Below are 19,763 nucleotides of genomic sequence, written 5' to 3' on the forward strand. Positions count from 1 at the left end.
TGTTGGATGGTAATGATGCATCTACTAGTCATTTGGGATTTGATGTAGATTCTAGTGGTTCGGAGAGTTTGGATGATGAGCTTGGCATTCCTTCAGTCAGGACACCAGGTGTACAGAGAGCTCATAGTAATGTAAAGGCTCCATTGAGTGATCCACTGGTACGCAGATCTAACAACGTCAGATACCATGTTAAAAGATTTGGGTTTGAAGGTTATGCAGCTCACCATTATGCTTATATGGTGAAACTAGTTGAGGATGTTGAGCCCATTTGTTTTGAGGATACTGTTGGTCATGCTCATTGGGATGCAGCAATGGATGAGGAGATGGTTGCATTAGAAGCCAATAAGAGTTGGGATTTGATACCCTTACCTAAGGGTAAGAAAGCTATTGGCTATAAGTGGGTTTACAAAGTCAAGCATAATGCAGATGGTTCAGTTAGTAGGTATAAAGCTAGGCTGATTGCAAAAGGCTATGCTCAAACATATGGCATAGATTATGAAAAGACATTCAGTCTAGTTGCTAGGATGGCAACTGTTAGATGTGTGATTGCCTTGGCAGCAACAAAAGGTTGGAGTTTGCAGCAAATGGATGTTAAGAATGCCTTCTTGCATGGTGAACTGCAAGAAGAAGTATATATGGAGCAACCAACAGGTTATGAGGATTTAGAGCATCCCACATATGTGTGCAGGTTAAAGAAGGCGCTCTATGGGTTGAGGCAAGCACCTAGAGCATGGTCTGACAAGATTGGAGAGTATCTTGTCAATATTGGATTTTGTATTTCTGATGCTCATCACTCACTTTACGTGAGAAAGGGAGATGCAGGTTCTTGAAGAAGAAGTTTGAGATGAAGGATTTGGGTGAGCTAAGATAGTTTCTTGGTATTAAGGTTATCAAATGTGATGAGGATATATGGCTATCCCAAAGGCAGTATGGCTTGGATATGTTATCCAAGTATGGTATGATAGCATGTAATCCTCTTTCAGTACCATTGGAGCAAAATGTGAAGTTGAGTGCTGACATTAGGGATGAGATAGAAGACCCTACTATGTTCAGGAGGATAGTAGGGAGCTTGATTTACATGACTATCACAAGGCCAGACTTGATCAATGATGTTGGCCTTGTTAGTCAGTTTATGCAGATGCCTAGAAAGCCTCATTTGGATGCAGTTAGACGTATATTGAGGTATGTGAAGTCCACTTTACATTATGGACTTTTTTATGAGGCAAGTAAGGACGTACAAGTCTTTGGATAAACAGATGCAGATTGGGCTGGTAGCATGTCAGACAGAAGATCTACAAGTGGATTCATGTTTTTCCTTGGTAATGCAGCAACTACATGGAGCAGCAAAAAGCAACCTATAGTTGCTTTATCGAGTACAGAGACTAAGTGTAGAGGTGCTGGTATGGCAGCATGTGAGGTGGTATGGCTGCAAAAGTTATTAGGTGATTTGGACGTGCAGGGAGATGCTCCAGTTGTCATTCATTGTGACAACATGAGAAGCATACAATTAGCAAGGAATCCACTATTCCATGCTAGGACAAAACACATTGAGGTGCATTGCCACTTTGTGAGAGAGAAGGTACCTGCAGGAGAGATTGACTTGGTATATGTCAGCACACAAGATTAGATAGCTGACATTTTCACAAAGGCATTGGGTGCAGAGAAACTTCGAAAGTTTCAAAGCTTACTCGGAGTTGCAGAGATAGAGTTGAGCTTGAGGGGGAGTGTTGAGTTGGCAAGCATGAACCACCTCGCTAGATGGATCCGCACGTCTGTCGAAGGGTTTTCAAAACCAAAGTCGCGACCACAAAGGTCCTTGAGAAATTCCAAGACGGAAGATCAGATCGAGACAATTATAAGACGAGACTTTGATGACAAGGTTTAAGTGTATTACAATTTTGGTTCAAGTACAAGCAACAAGACGGATTACAAATATAATGATCAATCAAGAGAGTCAATCCTCTCAAGAAAACCACATCAAGATCTATATCAGAATACAAGAGCTTCAAATATGTTACCCAGTCTTCAAGAGAAAGTCTTCAACTCCAATAAATGATCAAGGCAAGAAAAACTGCTAATCCAACTGCTAGTATCTTCCAATAAGAGTATCCTCTTTGAACTCACTTTGCAGAGTTTTTCCAAGAGTCTTCAAGGTTTAATACACTGCTTCAAACTCAAGAGTATTCCTCTTTTTGTAGATAGGCCACAAGACCTGCAATTCCAAAATATAGAATCTGCACACCATCTTGAAGAGAGTAGAGATGATCGGGAAGCATTCAGGACTCCGCGCCTCAGAATTGCTTGCTGCTACAGACTCTGTAGAGTGCAATAATCTTTATAGCCCAATATGTTTGTATATCCATGAGTGAGTCGACTTGTCTGCTTCAAGCAGGACTCCGCTTGATGATTTATTAGGTGTGCAATTTGTACTTTTCCATTGGCACAGCCGAAGCCCCCAAACTCGCCTCGCTCCTCATCATACTGCTTGACATCGCTCTTGGAGTCTTCAAGAGGCAGCTGAACCTCAGCTACTATAATCAAAGACATAAATCTCTGCACTGACAGTCTTAGTTGCAATGAGAAAACGATTCTGTGGCATGTAGCAAGCCCAATTCACCTCCCACCTTGCTGATCAGATGCTCGAGGCATCAACAAAAACTTCACCTAGTTAATAAGGGGAGCTCAAAGGAAGCTTCTACTCATGCTAATGATCCATTATCTGTATCATGCTAGTGATCTGATTTGGGAACATGCTAGAGATGCAAATGTCCACCCCTGAATTCAACATTCAACCCTTTTAGCTTAGAACTCAAATGTCCAGATCGTACGCATCACTTCTGTCTCTAAGCTCGAGCTAGCTTCTGCACCATAACAACACTATCTCCTCTCAAGGACACCTGATTAAGGTACCGCAGTCGATGCTCTAGTTTAGGAAACAAGCACAATTCTTTTAATTATGTTGTGATTTCCTCCACAGCTTGATCAATACTACGAGTGTCTTTACAAAGAGATGATGAATACTCAGGTTCAATATTGTCCGCTTCATGTGCTGCTCGTGTCTTAGATGGCCACACTTTTCCCAAAACACATTCAGCATGCCCCCAAAAAAGTAGTGCGTTCAATAAAAGCTTCCTTTTAGTCCCGAAAAATCTCATTTCTATTGAATCTTTGTTAGAAGCTTGTAGAAGCTTCTTCTCTCCAATCATTATTTATCCCCTTTCACACAGCATATTTGAATTAGATCAAGAAAGGGCTTTTGCACTCATTAAAGTGCGGGTTTCTCGACCTTGATTGTATACACACACATTCACATGCAATCATGCACACATAGGCTAAAGAAAATACGGGTACTACCCAAATAGGTACAAAAAAATATAGGGAAAAAACATCACACACATAGGAAAATGCAAACACAACGACTAGGTATGCACAAAACACGAATGTCACACACACAAACTTTTTGGTGGGTTACACACCTCGGATGCGCAAGAGCATAACATCCACCCCCTCTAATCCTGTGCATCCTCTGGATGGGCCAACTACCCATGATCATTGTCGTCAAGATCCACAAACAGATTAATCTCTTCGTTGTCTATTTCTGATATGTAAGCAAGGTTATCTGACATATCATCTGTCTCTTCTACTGGAGTTTCTTCTCCTTGTTCTTCTCTTGAAAATTCTTCCAATGCATAATCCTCCTCATCTCTTTTTTTGAAAATCTTGATTCTTTTTCTTGCAATGGGCACTCTAAGAACTATCCCATCTAATTCTCTCAGCTCATATGTTGCATTGTCAAAGACATGTACGGCCCAAACCATATTTTCACCATCTTCCGAAGTGCAGTATGCTGATTTTCAAGGATGCTATCAAAGACTAATACCCAAACTCCCTCTTCTATTGCTCTAGGCCGCAAGCGATGCCTGCTTTCAAACCTGTCCTTATTTCTAAGTCTAGCAACCTTCAACCTGTCAACAATAGCTAGCTGAATATCCTCTGGTCTTCTCTCCAACTACCGGATTCAAAGAGCCAAGAGCTCCTCTCTTGTCAAATCCTCCTGCCAAGGTAAAACTGACCAAGTCAAAGTACAAGTCTCAGTCTGCATAACCAATTTCTGACCATACATCAACTCTGTGGGCATATATCCTGTGGTAACACTGTGAGTCTTACGATCAGTCCACAAAGAAAATGGTAAAAGTCTCGGCCATTCTCCAATCTGTCCTCTGCATGCTTTGGCTAATGCTTTCACTATCGGCGGATGCCCTCTTTCACTCTTTCCATTTTCCTCTGGATTGTATGCTGTGGTTAGAGCCAACTTGATTCCTAGTTGAGAGGAAAACCCTAGCTTCATCTACATCTAATTCACCACAATCTGTAGTGATCTTACCCACATAGCCATACTTGCAGAAAATTTATTCCAATAAGAACTTACGCACTGCACTAGTGGTCTTTGTTCTCAAAGGTCTACCCTCAACATGATTGGTAAGATCCTCTCTATCCAATACAATATATCTCATCTGCCTTAGACCCATCGGCATAGTAACCAAGTCAACTACCCACTTATAATGAATGCTTAGCGGATAGGTCGGGTGAAGTTCGTCTCTATGACGTACTACGGAATACATTTGACAATCTCTACAAGTCTCTACAAAGCAAGAAACATCTCTGTACATGCCTTTCCACCAATATTTTTCCTTGATTTTCTCATAAGTAGCCCACACTCCTCTATGACCAGCCCAAGGACTCTCATGAAACTCTCTCATCACCTGTAAATGGATCTCTTTATCACAGACAACCCGCAAGGGTAATCCACCTCTTTTCTTTGGGTGCTTCCAAAGAAATCCATCCTTGAGAAAATAACCATAGGATTTTCTCCTGATCTTCTTGAACTCTTCATCTGTCGATTCATCTCTTTTTCTTAGTGTACTTCTGCACAAACCATACTATCATACATCCCATCTATATTGTCATCATCCTCTAAAATACCTGCATTTTTCAAATCTTTCTCCTTCCTACATATGTACTGCCTGGCAGCTCTAAGCAACTCAGAAATCTTCTGATAACTCATCGAACTGTTTGCTGAAATTCCAACAAAATTGGAGGAGAAAACATTGCTGCCAGGAGGTGAGAACTCCAATCTCCTCTACTCTGTACCACCATCGTCTCGCGGGACAGTGGTACCTAATGAAAATCCGAATCCCTTGTAGTGGGCAAAGGCGCATCTCGAAGAGTATCCCTGTTTCTAGCATGATTTACACACACAGTCATAATCTCGACTGCTCTCATACCATCTTTACTGTGAATCCGTGCATAAGCAGACCCATCATCCATTACTTTCGTCTCCATGAGCATCTCCTTGATGAATGGTTGTCCTAGGATTATGGGGTAAGAGCATGAATCCTGCACAAAGAAATGGAAATCCTCCTCTACATCTCCAATAGAAATCGTGACACTGGGACAGGCAGCATATAAATCACCTGCAGTGTTGTTGGCGACTCTCATACGCCACCCATGCTCTGCATCCATAGGCCATCTATTACTTTCATAAACTCCGCGAACTATGAGATTAATCTCTGAACCATGATCCACCAAAGCAACATAAGGCACCTATTTCTCTCCAATTTTTACCATTGTTTTTGTAGTTGCCCTAGCCCAATGACTCCGCGAAAAGTGACTGCGCGGTACCAAGATAGACTCATCAGTTTCAGCATAATGCATAACCTAAACCCTCTTCTCTATCTGCGGAAAAACAGAAGCATTCTCTCGACCATGACCTCATCCTCATCCTCATCCATCTCCCCAATCAAAACTCCATGTGTATCAGTAGTAGGCAATGTATGTATTTTTCTCTTCAAGACTTCTTAGAACTGATCTTGAAACTCTCTTTTCGAGATGCCCAAAACCTCAAAAATAGTAAAAGTCACCTCACTGATAAGTATCTTGTCATTAAAGATTTTCTTCATGTCCGTAGATGTCTCAATATCAGACATTAATCTAGATCCTGGCTGCTTTCTTTGTCTAGGTTCCTACCTCTTTTCTTTCTTCTGAGCATCCTCCATTTGTCATTCTGGCCATGATCTCAAAGACGGCCCTGCAGTAGGTGGAGTAACAAACTCACCCCCTCTAGTCTTTTTAGCTGCATTTGGATTCTCTTCATCTCTCTTACACTTCTCCTCAACAAGTACATATGCTTCCTGAAATTTAGCCAAGTAGGCATAAATAGTGTACCTGTCAACAAGCAAATCCCAACTTGTCTGGGATCTGATGCTAGAACCTGCACTAAACAAAACAGTCTGCAGGATTTTTCCCTTGTTTTCCATCTCTATAGCATAGGTCCATAATGCAAACTAATTCTTTGACCCTTTTTCAATCTGGACTCCATATGTAGAGGCATCTCCTCTAGCTGCCACATAAGAAGTACATGCAACCATGTCATGCACTAATTTCTTCATTCCGCCTTTCCCAAAATTGGTAGCAAGCAGAGCTCCTATTTCAGTCAACCAGATCTTGCCATCTTGTTCCCAAAATACCAAATTCTTCCTCGCATCTTGAAAAGATTCACAATCCATGCAATGCTGATGGTCCGTACTATCACACCAAATACATCTTCGATCTCTCCTAGGTGCACTATGAGCACTAGAAGAAATAGTAGGCGCGGTTGAGGCAAATTGCTCTTTTAATTTTCCCACCAATTCTACTTTAACTGACTCCCATGTCAAATCTGTTATGCCTTTGATTATGTCATCAAGAGAGGAAGAAACCAAAGGAGCGAATGATTTCGGAGCAGAAGGAGCTAGCATTGGTCTCTAGGAACAGGAGGAAAGGGAGGATTAGAAATAGTAGGCACTGGCATAGGCCAAGTAACTGGCTGAGGAAGAGAAGAAATGACAGGGGTAGAAGCAGACATAGGAGCAGAAGTCGATGTCAGAGTCATAGATCCATTCTGTAGGCGAGTCTTCCATATCCGCCTCTTGGTCAAAGTTGAGACCGCATCTTGAGCGTCCTGCCAATCTGGTTTAAGACCCATAGGCTTCATGCAATCCTCAAGAAACTCTCATAATTCTTCCTGAAGATCAGGATCTGCAGCTTGCAAGAAAATCTCAACTTTCTCAATATCCAATGCTCTTTGTTCAGTGGCATCAAGCTGACTATAACTCTCTTCAAATTCTCGTATCAATTCTGAAGTAGCTAGATCTTTGTTTGGCATGTAGACCCACTCTCGGAATGACTGCCGTGTAGCCATCCCAAAGTCCTCAAGAAAATACTCCTCTTTCAGGGCCTCCTTAAAATCTTGCCAATGCGAAATTTGAAGGAAAAGATCAGTCACTTTTACCCTCAAGGCGGGTGTGACAAGGCGAAGAAAATATTTGCTCATAAGTCCTGTCGGTACTCCAAAAAATCCAATCTTAATCTCATACGTCTTTAAATAAGCCGATACATTATGGCCATCAAATAGCTTCTTTTCATTTTCAACTACTTCAATCGCCTTAGTCACGCTGATTGCATTCTCTTGCTCCGAAAATAGTTGCCTTTGCTAAGACAACTGTTGTTGATCTAATTGTTGCTGCTGCTGCATATACAATTGTGTCTGCTGCTGATTTTGAAGTTGCCATCATCTATAGAAATACTTAAAGCAGAAGTTGATGACGGAGTCGAAGTAGAGGACAAAGTAGGAATCGTAGATGGGGCTGAAGTTGATGCTGAAGTATCTCCCATCCTGAAATTTTTAAATGCGACGCTTTCACGTCAGGTTCACCAAAGATGTCGAAGTTTTCAAAACCAAAGTCCTGACCACAAAGGTCCTTGAGAAATTCCAAGACGGAATATCGGATCGAGACAGTTATAAGACGAGACTTTGATGACAAGGTTTAAGTGTATTACAATTTCGGTTCAAGTACAAGCAATAAGACGGATTACAAATATAATAATCAATCAAGAGAGTCAATCCTCTCAAGAAAACCACATCAAGATCTATATCAGAATACAAGAGCTTCAAATATGTCACCCAGTCTTCAAGAGAATGTCTTCAACTCCAATAAATGATCAAGGCAAGAAAATCTGCTAATCCAACTACTACTATCTTCCAACAAGAGTATCCTCTTTGAACTCGCTTTGTAGAGTTTTTCCAAGAGTCTTCAAGGTTTAATACGCTGCTTCAAACTCAAGAGTATTCCTCTTTTTGTAGATAGGCCGCAAGACCTGCAATTCCAAAATATAGAATCTGCACACCATCCTGAAGAGAGTAGAGATGATCGGGAACCATTCAGGACTCCGCGCCTCAGAATTGCTTGCTGCTACAGACTCTGTAGAGTGCAATAATCTTTATAGCCCAATATGTTTGTATATCCATGAGTGAGTCGACTTGTCTGCTTCAAGCAGGACTCCGCTTGATGATTTATTAGATGTGCAATTTGTACTTTTCCATTGGCACAGCCGAAGCCCCCAAACTCGCCTCGCTCGTCATCATACTGCTTGACATCGCTCTTGGAGTCTTCAAGAGGCAGCTGAACCTCAGCTACTATAATCAAAGACATAAACCTCTGCACTGACAGTCTTAGTTGCAATGAGAAAACGATTCTGTGGCATGTAGCAAGCCCAATTCACCTCCCACCTTGCTGATCAGATGCTCGAGGCATCAACAAAAACTTCACCTAGTTAATAAGGGGAGCTCAAAGGAAGCTTCTACTCATGCTAATGATCCATTATCTGTATCATGCTAGTGATCTGATTTGGGAACATGCTAGAGATGCAAATGTCCACCCCTGAATTCAACATTCAACCCTTTTAGCTTAGAACTCAAATGTCCAGATCGTATGCATCACTTCTGTCTCTAAGCTCAAGCTAGCTTCTACACCATAACAACACTCTATCCTCTCAGGAACATCTGATTAAGGTAACGTCATCGGTGCTCTAGTTTAGGAAACAAGCACAATTCTTTTAATTTTGTTGTGATTTCCTCCACAGCCTGATCAATACTACAGGTGTCTTTACAAAGAGATGATGAATACTCAGGGTCAATATTGTCTGCTTCATGTGTTGCCTGTGTCTTAGATGGCCACATTTTTCCCAAAACACATTCAGCATGCCCCCAAAAAAGCAGTGCGTTCAGTAAAAGCTTCCTTTTAGTCCCAAAAAATCTCGTTTCTATTCAAGCTTTGTTAGAAGCTTGTAGAAGCTTCTTCTCTCCAATCATTATTTATCCCCTTTCACACAGCATATTTGAATTAGATCAAGCAAGGGCTTTTGCACTCATTGAAGTGTGGGTTTCTTGACCATGATTGAATACACAAACATTCACACGCAATCATGCACACATAGGCTAAAGAAAATACGGGTACTACCCGAATAGGTACAAAAAAAATATAGGGAAAAAACATCACACACATAGGAAAATGCAAACACAATGACTAGGTATGCACAAAACACGAATGTCACACACACAAACTTTTTGGTAGATTCCACACCCGGGATGCATAGCAGCACGACAACGTTGGTGGTCATTATGATACTCACATGGCCACTAACTTATCACTTATAATACTTAGTTTGTTACACCTACTTACAACTAGCAAAGATATAGCACTAGTCAATTAGTGTAGTCGGTTATGCACTGTTAGACTTAGTTGGCCACTTTCCTTTATGTTGTATCTTATCTATACTTTGTGTATATTTTATAGTGTGTGGAAGAAGAAGAAAAAACCAGCAAGAAAATTTTTTGGCCTCCATCTCTCTTCTTGTGTTCTTGCGTGAGCTTCCTCTTGTGTATACAGTGTGTGTTTGGCGCAGCAGCTCAAGCACATCTCCCCATCACGTGATTGTTGACAATCTGCAAGTGCTTCTTCTAAGTCATTCGGCTCCTTTACTTCTCTCATAGTCTCAGCTATCAAGGCCATATTGACTATGTGAGAAGAAGCCCTCCTTTACTCCTCTATTGTCTAAGATCTCCTTGGTCCGTCTGCCTTCTCCTCAACAGATGTGGGCATAGGATTATTGTGGTCATAGAGCTGCTTTACCCAACACGGAAATGGCTTTTTCGTTGGGGTGATGTCAGGTTGGTGAACTTTTTCCTCATCATCTAAAGATGATGCTTCCTCCTCCTTAAGGATAGGGACAAATCTCAGGACATTTTCATAGTGGACTACTTCTTCGCTTGATGATAAAGTGGAAGAACTTGCATTCTCCTCCTTCACAGTATGTAGTTGCTCCTTGAACATCACATCAAGCCTCGCGATGATCTTCTTTGCCTCTTGGTCATATAATTTGTAAGCCTTCTGCTCATCACTATAACCCAAGAAGATACATTTTCTACTTTTTGGTTGTAACTTGTTTCTCTTCTCATCTGGAATATGTGCGTAACATTCAAATCCAAAAATTCTGAAGTGTGAGATAGATGGTTTCTTACCAATGTAAGCCCCATGAAGTGTTTTTCCCTTGAGAGCTTTGTGTAGCTCCAATTTAAAATGTAGATTGCAGTATTAACAGCTTCAGCCCAAAAATGGTTAGGCAATCCCTTTTCCTTTAGCATGCATCTTGCCATCTCCATAATGGTGCGATTCCTACATTCCACAACACCATTCTACTGAGGTGTACGAAGCATTGTCAATTGATGCTTGATCCCTTTGCTCTTGCAAAAGTCTTCAAACTCCTTTGAGTTGAACTCACCCCCACCATCTATTCTAAATTTCTTCACACTTTTGCATGTTTCATTCTCAAAAAGTGTTAGCCATTCTTTAAACTTATCAAAAGATTGAGCCTTATCACGAAGGAAGTACACCCACATCTTCCTACTGTAGTCATCGACAATCAACATAAAATAAGAAGATCCCCCCAAGGCCCATGTAGGCATCTTTTTGCACAAGTCAGCATGCACCAACTCTAGAGAAGCATGTGCTCTATTCTTTCTTTCTTGTGGAAATGCATTTCTTTGTTGCTTGCCCATCATACAAGCTTCACATGGTTCCTTCAATTCAGTCATTGCAGGTAGGTGAGCAACTATATCTTGCGTGTGAGTCTCCTTCACCACTGCAAATCCAATGTGTCCAAACCTTTCATGCTAAAGCTTACTTGTGCCCACTCCAACAGTGGCTGTAAGAGCATTTCGCTCATATAGGTTGTTCCTTCTTTCTCCTTTGCGAACAACTTTTCCATCACTATTAAGAATTTCTAGACTTGTCTTCTTGAACCTCACTTCATGACCAAGATCAATTATGGCAGCAACTGATAATAGATTTCTCCTAATTTCGGGAACATACAACACATTTGAAATCTTTTTGACATCACGATTTGCAGCAGAAAATGAACTAGTACATGTGCCCGCAGTAGGGAATTTTGCATCATTTCCAACCGTCATAATGATGGATTCTTATAGAGGTTGCATAGAACTGTATAGACCTTTCTTGTTGGTCATGTGACGAGAGGCCCCACTATCCAACACCGATGAGTCAGTGGTAGATTCTTCTTGTGCCAAGGAGCACACCTCCTCAACGGTTTCCATGAATAACTCCAACTCTACTTTAGCCGTATTGGCTCTCTTTCCCTTTACTTTTAAGGGTACCATTCTTTTCATCTGCCTTCTTGACACGACAATCTGCGATTGCATGTCCTTTCTTCTTGCAATAGAAGCACTCTCCTTGAAACTTCTTCTTACTGCCCTTCTTTTTGTCACCATCATTTTTGGTGGAGAAACCACCTTTTCCTTTCGCATTGGCAGAGAATGCAGCATCTCCATTGTTGCTTCATTCTCGGGCTTTCAGCCTCAACTCCTCCTCCAGCAATAATGCACAAAACTCCTCAAAAGTCAAAGCTTGAGGTCTCACCGGAGTATTAAGGGCAGTTACTAGTCCATCAAACTTTTGTGGATAAATCTGAAGACACCTCCTCGCTAGCTCCTTGCTAGTCTTTTGTATCATCCTAGCACTAGCCATTTGGTCACGTAGATTATTAATCAAAGTGATGAATGCTTCAACTTTCTCTCCTTTAGCAAACTTCTCCGCTGCTAGTTGATTCTCCAAGTTTTGAATCCTTGTTTGGTTTCGCGTCTCATACTGACTCCTCAATACATTCTAAGCCTCTGATGCTTTGGATGTCTGTTGAATCAAAGTCAGAACACTATCAAAATAGCTTGTAATTAAGGCACACAATGCATCTGCATTCCTTCGTTTCCAAGCTCGTAGAAGATCTCCATTTAGAGGAATCATCACACTAGGATTTGATGGGTTGGGGGTAGGCTGTGGTTCTACATCAGTCCCCAGCATAGTATCCAAAAGCTCATAAGAATCAAGGATAGTTGTAATTTTGAACTTCCACAAGGTATAGTTTGTACCATCTAACTTTTCTTCGTTGAAGGTTGGTGGACGAATCCTCAGTGTTTGAATAGCTGATACACTAGCACCACCTCCTGCACCGTGTCCTGATGCGCCAGAACTACTTTCGGAAGACGACATTGTTCCTCTTTGCTGTGTTGAAGCCTTTGCCTCTTGCGCATTCTTCGATCCCTAGAGCCCTGTGGGCTCTGATACCATGTAAAAATTACACAGCGCAATAAACAGAATCTGAGAAAGAGATAGAGATAGAGAGTACACACCAGATAAGAGGAGAATTAGAAAACTTCTTTAGCTCCAAACAACTGATACATAGATGGCTCTGTCCACACGAGTGCTTCCACAGTGAAGCTTAGATGGTAATCTAGAGAGAAGATAGGTGAAGAGCTTAAGGCTAGCTAGAACAACTTTGACTGGGTGAAACATGGATGATCGATGGCTATGAAGGGGTTTAGATTTTATAGCGCGTGAAGGGGGTTAGGTTGGCATGATGGACCTACCATATGAGCCTCCACTAGTCGATCAGGAATATTCTAGGAAATATTTCCTTTACCCCAAAATAGGGTCCCCTTTTAACTCCCTTACCCCACAACTCAACGCAATATGCCTCGATTTGATACAGGCTTAACTACTCATCCAACCCAAAGATTAGACCCACAATGGTCACTTTTTTGCCATCCGGTCACATAGACCTCATCTGATATACAAGTCAGGACCCAACCAATGTCCGGGATCACACTTGACTTGTCCTCATAATGGGGCCCTTACAACTTTGAGCACCATGGATCATTGGTGGCACCTTATGAGGGTGGGGCATTGAGAATATTTAACATTTTCTAATAACTGTTGGTCAGTACTAATTTTCTAACAATGATTGACAAGATTCTAATCTATTTAACCAACTCTTAATTATTCTATTTATTTCATATTTAAATAAAATATAATCATGCATTAAGTTTTCTTATTAGAATTGATATTATTAAGAGTATTGATTAATGTGAAGAGAAAGTCACGACCACTAATGATTCTTCTGGGTAGCCCATATAGCTTGAATATCTCCCTGATAAACAACCTTGCAATGTCTGAGGCTTTATAGGTTGTCTTTACCAGAATAAGGTATGCAACCTTAGTCAGTATGTCAACCACAACCATGATGGAGTGGTATCCTCCCTGAACTTGGGGTAGGCCAACAACAAAGTCCATACTGATGAATACCCATTTCATTTGGGGAATGTCGAGTGGTTGCAACTTCCTTGGCATCTTGACATGTTCGATTTTAATACGTTAACAAGACAAACACTCAGTGACATATTTGAGAATGCCACCTTTAAGACTCTCCCAATAGTAGCTCTTCCTAACTGCATTGAGAGTCTTGGCATAGCCAGGATGTCCTGAGAAAGGGAAATCATGAGCTTCGCACAATATCTTCTGCTTAAGTGACTGGCTTGCCGGTATACATGCTCTCATTCTATAGTAGACAAGTCCACTATTGACAGAGAATTCATGATACTTAGCCTGTAGCTTTTGTTCTTGGTCCTTGATAGAGATTTCCCTTAGCATCTTTTGATAGGCTGGATCATGGCATGCTTCTTCTCTAGCTAGCTCAAGTATTGGGTTGTTTGGCATGGACACCTTTGTAGCTAGAGATCTAGCTATTGATGGATTTTGCAAGATTAGTGAATTAAGGAATGCCTTGCGGCTGAGTGCATCAGCAACTACATTCTCCTTTCCAGGTCGGTACTTGATCTCAAGGTCATACTCCTCCAGCACTTCAATCCCCTGACATTGCCTCATGTTGAGCTTGTTCTAGGTAAAGTTCCACTTGAGACTTTTATGATCAGTTCACTAGTGTAAACTTGTTACCCAGCAGGTAGTGTCTCCAAAGCTTGACAACTAAAAGTTCAAGATAATGGGTAGCATAATTCTTCTCATGGCTCTTCAGTTTCTTGAAGATTATGCTATAGGATGACTTTCCTACATGAGCACACATCCTAAGGCAAGCATGCTAGTATCAGTTACTACCTCAAACTCCTTACTGTGGTCTAGAAGTTTTAGGATCGGTGCTGATACCAAACTTTGCTTCATCCTATCAAAGCTAGTTTGTTCGGTAGTTGACCATGCAATGGACGTTTGCTTCTTCAGTAAGTCTATCAAAGGTGATGCAATCAAAGCATAGTTTTTTATGAAGACCCTATACCATCTTGTCAATCCAAGAAAGCTGCGTATTTCTTTGACAGTTGTTGGTATTTGGCCATCCTAGAACATTTCTGACTTAGGCCGTTTCCACTGAGATTCCTTATGCTGATATGATGAATCCCAGATAACCAATCTGATGTTTGAGGAATGCACATTTCGTCATCTTAGCATACAGCTTGTGTGGCCTCCTTGTGTCAAGGAAAATATGAAGTTGGGGTTCATGATCTCCTTCCTATTTGGAATAGACTAGAGTGTCATCAAAGAAGACAAGCACGAAGTTATCAAGATATGGTCTAAAGATATCCTGCATTAACCTATTGAAGGTGGCAGGCGCATTCGTAAGCTCTAATGACATAACTAGAACTCAAAGTGTCCATATCTAGTGTTGAAGGTCGTCTTTGGGATATCTTCTTCCTTGATTCTTATCTGATAGTAACCAGACCTAAGATAATCTTGGAGAAGATCTTGGCACCCTGAAGACTATCAAGAAGCTCATCTATTCTAGGAATATGATATTTGTTCTTGACTGTTGATTGATTCAACCCTCTGTAATCAATACATAGTCGAAGTGTTCCATCTTTCTTTTTCTGGAACAGTATTGGTGCTTCCCATGGTGAACTGCTAGGACAGATGTAGCCCTGATCTAGCAGTTGCTTGAGTTGTTCCTTCAACTCAATTGCTTCTGGTATAGACATTCTATAGGGTCTCTTCGCAATTGGCGCAGCTCCTATTACTAGCTTGATCTCATGATCTACTTCACTTTGAAGCGGGAGTTCTGTTAACTCTTCAGGAACTACGTCCGCGCATTCCTTTAGCCAAATGACCAAATCACTTTACTTCTTTATCAATATTCACAGTCAAGACAATCGTTGATTTAAAAAAAAGTTTTATTCCATTCATATCAGCATAGCCCTTTCGAGGTACAATTATTTCTTGGGGCGATGGAACAAGTTGATACATTAATTCGAGGAGAATAAGATGTTGTTGCATTCAGCTACAGGAACTGAGTAGTAGTACGGATTGGGGTCATCGATTTTCAGGAATTGATAGTTCATTGGAAGATTAGGGTATCTTTTCCTTTGATATCCATTCTTCTCATGATGTCCCAAAACCTTGATTCGGTCGGCAGGGATTCTTTGAATCACTTCCCCGTACACATACTTATTCTGGTTAACCCTTCGACCCCCGACCTATAGGGTCGCGTTTACGTGAGCCTCAACAAGGAGAACAGCTTCACGATCTTCAAATCCTCAATCCACGTGATTCTCTTCAAGTTAATTTGAAGGTACGCAAGTCGATGGGTAGCTATGTAATAGATCCCTGAAACACCCATCCATCTCCGTTCCACGTACACAGGTGATGGATTGTAAATGCGGTCTAGGATGTTCATCATCTCAACCCTTTGTCGATAATCCGTGGAATGCATCGCGGTCATAAACATGACTCGTAACGCTAAGAACCTGTTCCATGCTTCATAATTCTGCAAGACAGCATTGAAAGTAAGGAAATGTTTGGGACAGTAACATTTGCTTTACTTCTTCTTATTAAAATTTCTTAAAAACAAGTCCTTTGTTGGTTTTCTCTGATATCAACTAACGTGTCCCCTAGTATCATCCAGGACACGTCTTAGCAGTCCATCGGAAAGGATGTCTAGAAAACTCCGCCCGACACTCCCATGGAATGTTATGGGTTTTGCGATCTAGGCCTTTCCGCGTCTGCCACGTAGCGGAAGTATCCTGGCCGTTCCCACTTAGGATCGACCGGAATTAGGGTTTTCCTGATTGGTCATTAGCTAACAACAACTAGCGTCAGACCCGAGTGAACTACTTTACGCAGAAACGCCAGGTCCGAAGCGGATTCACGCTGCACTTGGTTCAAGGAGAATGGGAAACGAGAGGGATACAAAGCTCAACCTCTCTGCCATAAGGCATAGTCCCATTCCGTTCCCCTAAAACAGCGTAAATCGGGTAAGACGTAACTCTAGGTCATTGTTCTCGTTATTCGTTTTGATGATGATGATCATCCCGCTGTTCTTCGAGATTTTTGAGAAAAGTTCCCGGCTAACCGGGACCACCCAACCGTAGGACGGACCTATGGCCTATCCTTCGCACTTTCCTCAGTTTGTTTTAGTTATGTAATGATCTAACACATTAATTTTGACATGTAACAATCAGCTTCTTTAATTAATCCGTTAAGCACTGGTTCCTTCACATAATCTTATCACGTGACATAGAAAAACAATATCAAACAAATTCTTTATTATCATTTCATCATTTTATCTTTGAAATACAAGGAGTTTCGCCCGTAGGCTTGTCCATAATCCGCCCGAAGGCTATCCAGTAATCCACAGGGATCACTATTCCAAGCTTCCACTCGTAAACTAGTATGCGGGCCTCGAGATCCAATCCCGAGTCATGTTAGCCTCTTGTGCAGGACCCGGAAGGCGAGGGATTTACGGCCAGAGCCCCCCTGGCACCCAAGCGTCCTCCTACTCCAAGTAGAACTCAACGGAGAGACCTCTCGCAGCGGGTTCGGTCCACGTTCCTGGCGCGGTCAACAACCCCCTTGGTTAGGGTCAGGCAGGCAGTCGGGGGTAACTGAAGCTGCCTCTCCCTTCAGGCCTTAAACCCGAAGCATTAGATATCTTTTCATCCTTTAGTTCCTTGAGCAAACAATGCAAACATTGCTTTCTAAACTGTTACAAGCACAATCAATTCCAGTGGTCGTTTATTTGGCCAATTGCTAAGGAGTGAATCTTTCTCTCCGAATGCATCCAGCACTCGATCCAGGATCAATTGCGACTTGGCAAGATCCCCAAGGGTTTGTTTATTAACCCTATATCCTTGGGTTAGGGCCGTACCCTATTAACCCAACTTAACCAATACCTTAAGTTCTATTAACAGTAAATATGTTATTCCAATTTACTAATTGGTCTTTTGCTTCCAAGCAAATATCTAATTCTCGTATCTTGGTTACTTTACCCAAGAAAGGTACTATATCACGACGATTATTTCTCCTCTTGCAAGATAAACTTGCGTAAGAATCTGCCAATCTCATTCCGAGGAATTGGCCATCTCCTTTTGATCAAATCACAAGATCATGGGACTCTGCAACCTATTGCGCGAGTGTGGCATCAAAATCATGGGACTATTTTACCCATCGAATGGCGTTGTCTAATCACGAAATCATGATTAGATAGGAAACACGGTTAGGGTATCTTCATAACAATCCGTTCCTGATTGCACTAGGTCGATATTGTCGGTCCTAAAGGTCCAAATCCAAATCGAGTTTCATTCTTTTAGCAAGCGATCCTTAGGGTAAAAACCCTAGATTGTTTCTCGCAAGTGTGTCCTATTGTCCCTACATTCCGTGAATGAGGGCAAGTCTTTTAGGATATAAGAGTTTCAGCTTTGGCAATAAGAGCGATTAGGTCATGTCCTGAACATGCTAAATCCCAGTTAGCACTTGGGATATGTTGCATCGATTTAACCATTCCTAACAAGTCCCTCGCGGTTTTAGGTGTTTAGGTTAAACCAATTTACTTGTCTATTCTTGAAGATATTTACGATACCATTTTCGTAACCACATGATTCATTGTCTACGTTTGAGTAGATTTACAAACCCTACTTTTCTTGCATAAGATCAAAGCGTATGTTAGGTTATGGCATAATTCCTATTGCTCCTTTTATAACATGCAATCAAGATTCATGTTACTAAGCTAAAGGGTTTTATGTGAACCATGCAACTTTTTCTAACTTCTTTTCTAAATGAGATATTCGTATGCTGAATGAGCATTACACAACCTTTCGTAACTATTTACATAGTTGATTGAGATTTAAGCCAATTGACTAGGGTTTAATTTACTTCACGCAGCTTAAGAACCATTTTCCATGCCTTGCAAATTCCTACGGATGATTAGCAATCTTCTTTTAATGAATCATTTCGAAGGAAAGATGCCTAATAATGCGACATGCAATTTATTCTTTCCATGCAAAAATTGAATTGTACTATCATTATTTCGTCTTGTAAAAATGGGCATTAGTTAATGTAAGTTCGTTACTTTGCAATGCATAAAAACCACTTGCTAGGAATGCATAGAGATCTTATGCTCTTCTTTTTCATTCATTTAATACAAATGACCGATTCTTTGATCAAAGTTATTTCCTTTAATTTAGCCAAGGTAATTCAATCCAAAAAGTGCATCCTAATTTCCGTAAATGAATCATGCACAATTGAAATATTACGACGTAAACAAAATTTGGAAGAAAACCTGGACTCGTGGTGAAATGTCCACATGGATGTTAGGAGATGATCCTCCTACGGTTGTACCTTGTGCCTTTTTAGGGGCCATCGTGAACTCGACCTTCTTGCTTTGGCCACAATCTTACGATCTTGGCCCGTTCTCCCTTGTACGCAAAATTCCCTTTTCGGTACGGCTTCCTTGACCGAAGCACCATCTTTCAGAATTGGGCTTTAGAAGGCTTTATAGGTTTCCTCCTTAAACTTCGAGGAAGAAGGGGTGTAAAAGATTTGCTTTGTGAAGGCAAAGGGGATTTTTAAAAGATCCCAACTTAACAAGAACCCGCTTGAGAGGCAATAGGGAAGGCCCTCCGGGAGGGTTCTAGCACTCGGGCTATTAGGAGCTTGTGGGCAATCCAAGGGGAAAAAAATGCTTGACGAGGCTTTTTAAAGGCCTTGAATAGGACTCCACGAGAAAAGGGGTACTAAATGAACTTTAGCGGATTGGAAAAGGGGGGAAAAGGGTGTAAAAGACCTTAAAGAAGGATTTTTGTGGAGAGGGATAAACCCACAGGAATGGGGTTTAAATCCCGGGGAGGGGGGGTTTATCAAACCCACTTTGAAAAGGCCTAATAAAGACCCACATGAAAGGGGGCTTCCAAGGAGGCTTTAGAAGCTTCCTAAGAAGCTTCTAAAGCTTCAAGAAAAATCGTGAAAGCCCCACGTGAAAGAGAGAAGGCGATTTCCTCTGTCGGCATGATGACCGCCTAATGGCGGCCAGTTGGTGGCGTCCTACGGCAGCCTCGCGAGCTCCCTTCCTCCACGGTAGTGACCGCCGGCTGAAGCAGAAGCTCTTCCTTCTCCCACACGGCCAGCCTTACGCCCTCCCTCACAGTCCTCACTGTAGCGTGATCCCTCTCAATCTCTTCCTTCCTTGGCGTGGGTAGCGTTATGCTCTGCTCCCTTTGTGCTTACCATGGCCCTGGCTTTTATAGCCAGAGGGAGAGGTAC

Source organism: Lygodium microphyllum, chromosome 4, assembly GCF_053477565.2.
Source record: "Lygodium microphyllum isolate KBCC chromosome 4, Lygodium_microphyllum_v1.1.10, whole genome shotgun sequence".
NCBI classification, from domain to species: domain Eukaryota; kingdom Viridiplantae; phylum Streptophyta; class Polypodiopsida; order Schizaeales; family Lygodiaceae; genus Lygodium; species Lygodium microphyllum.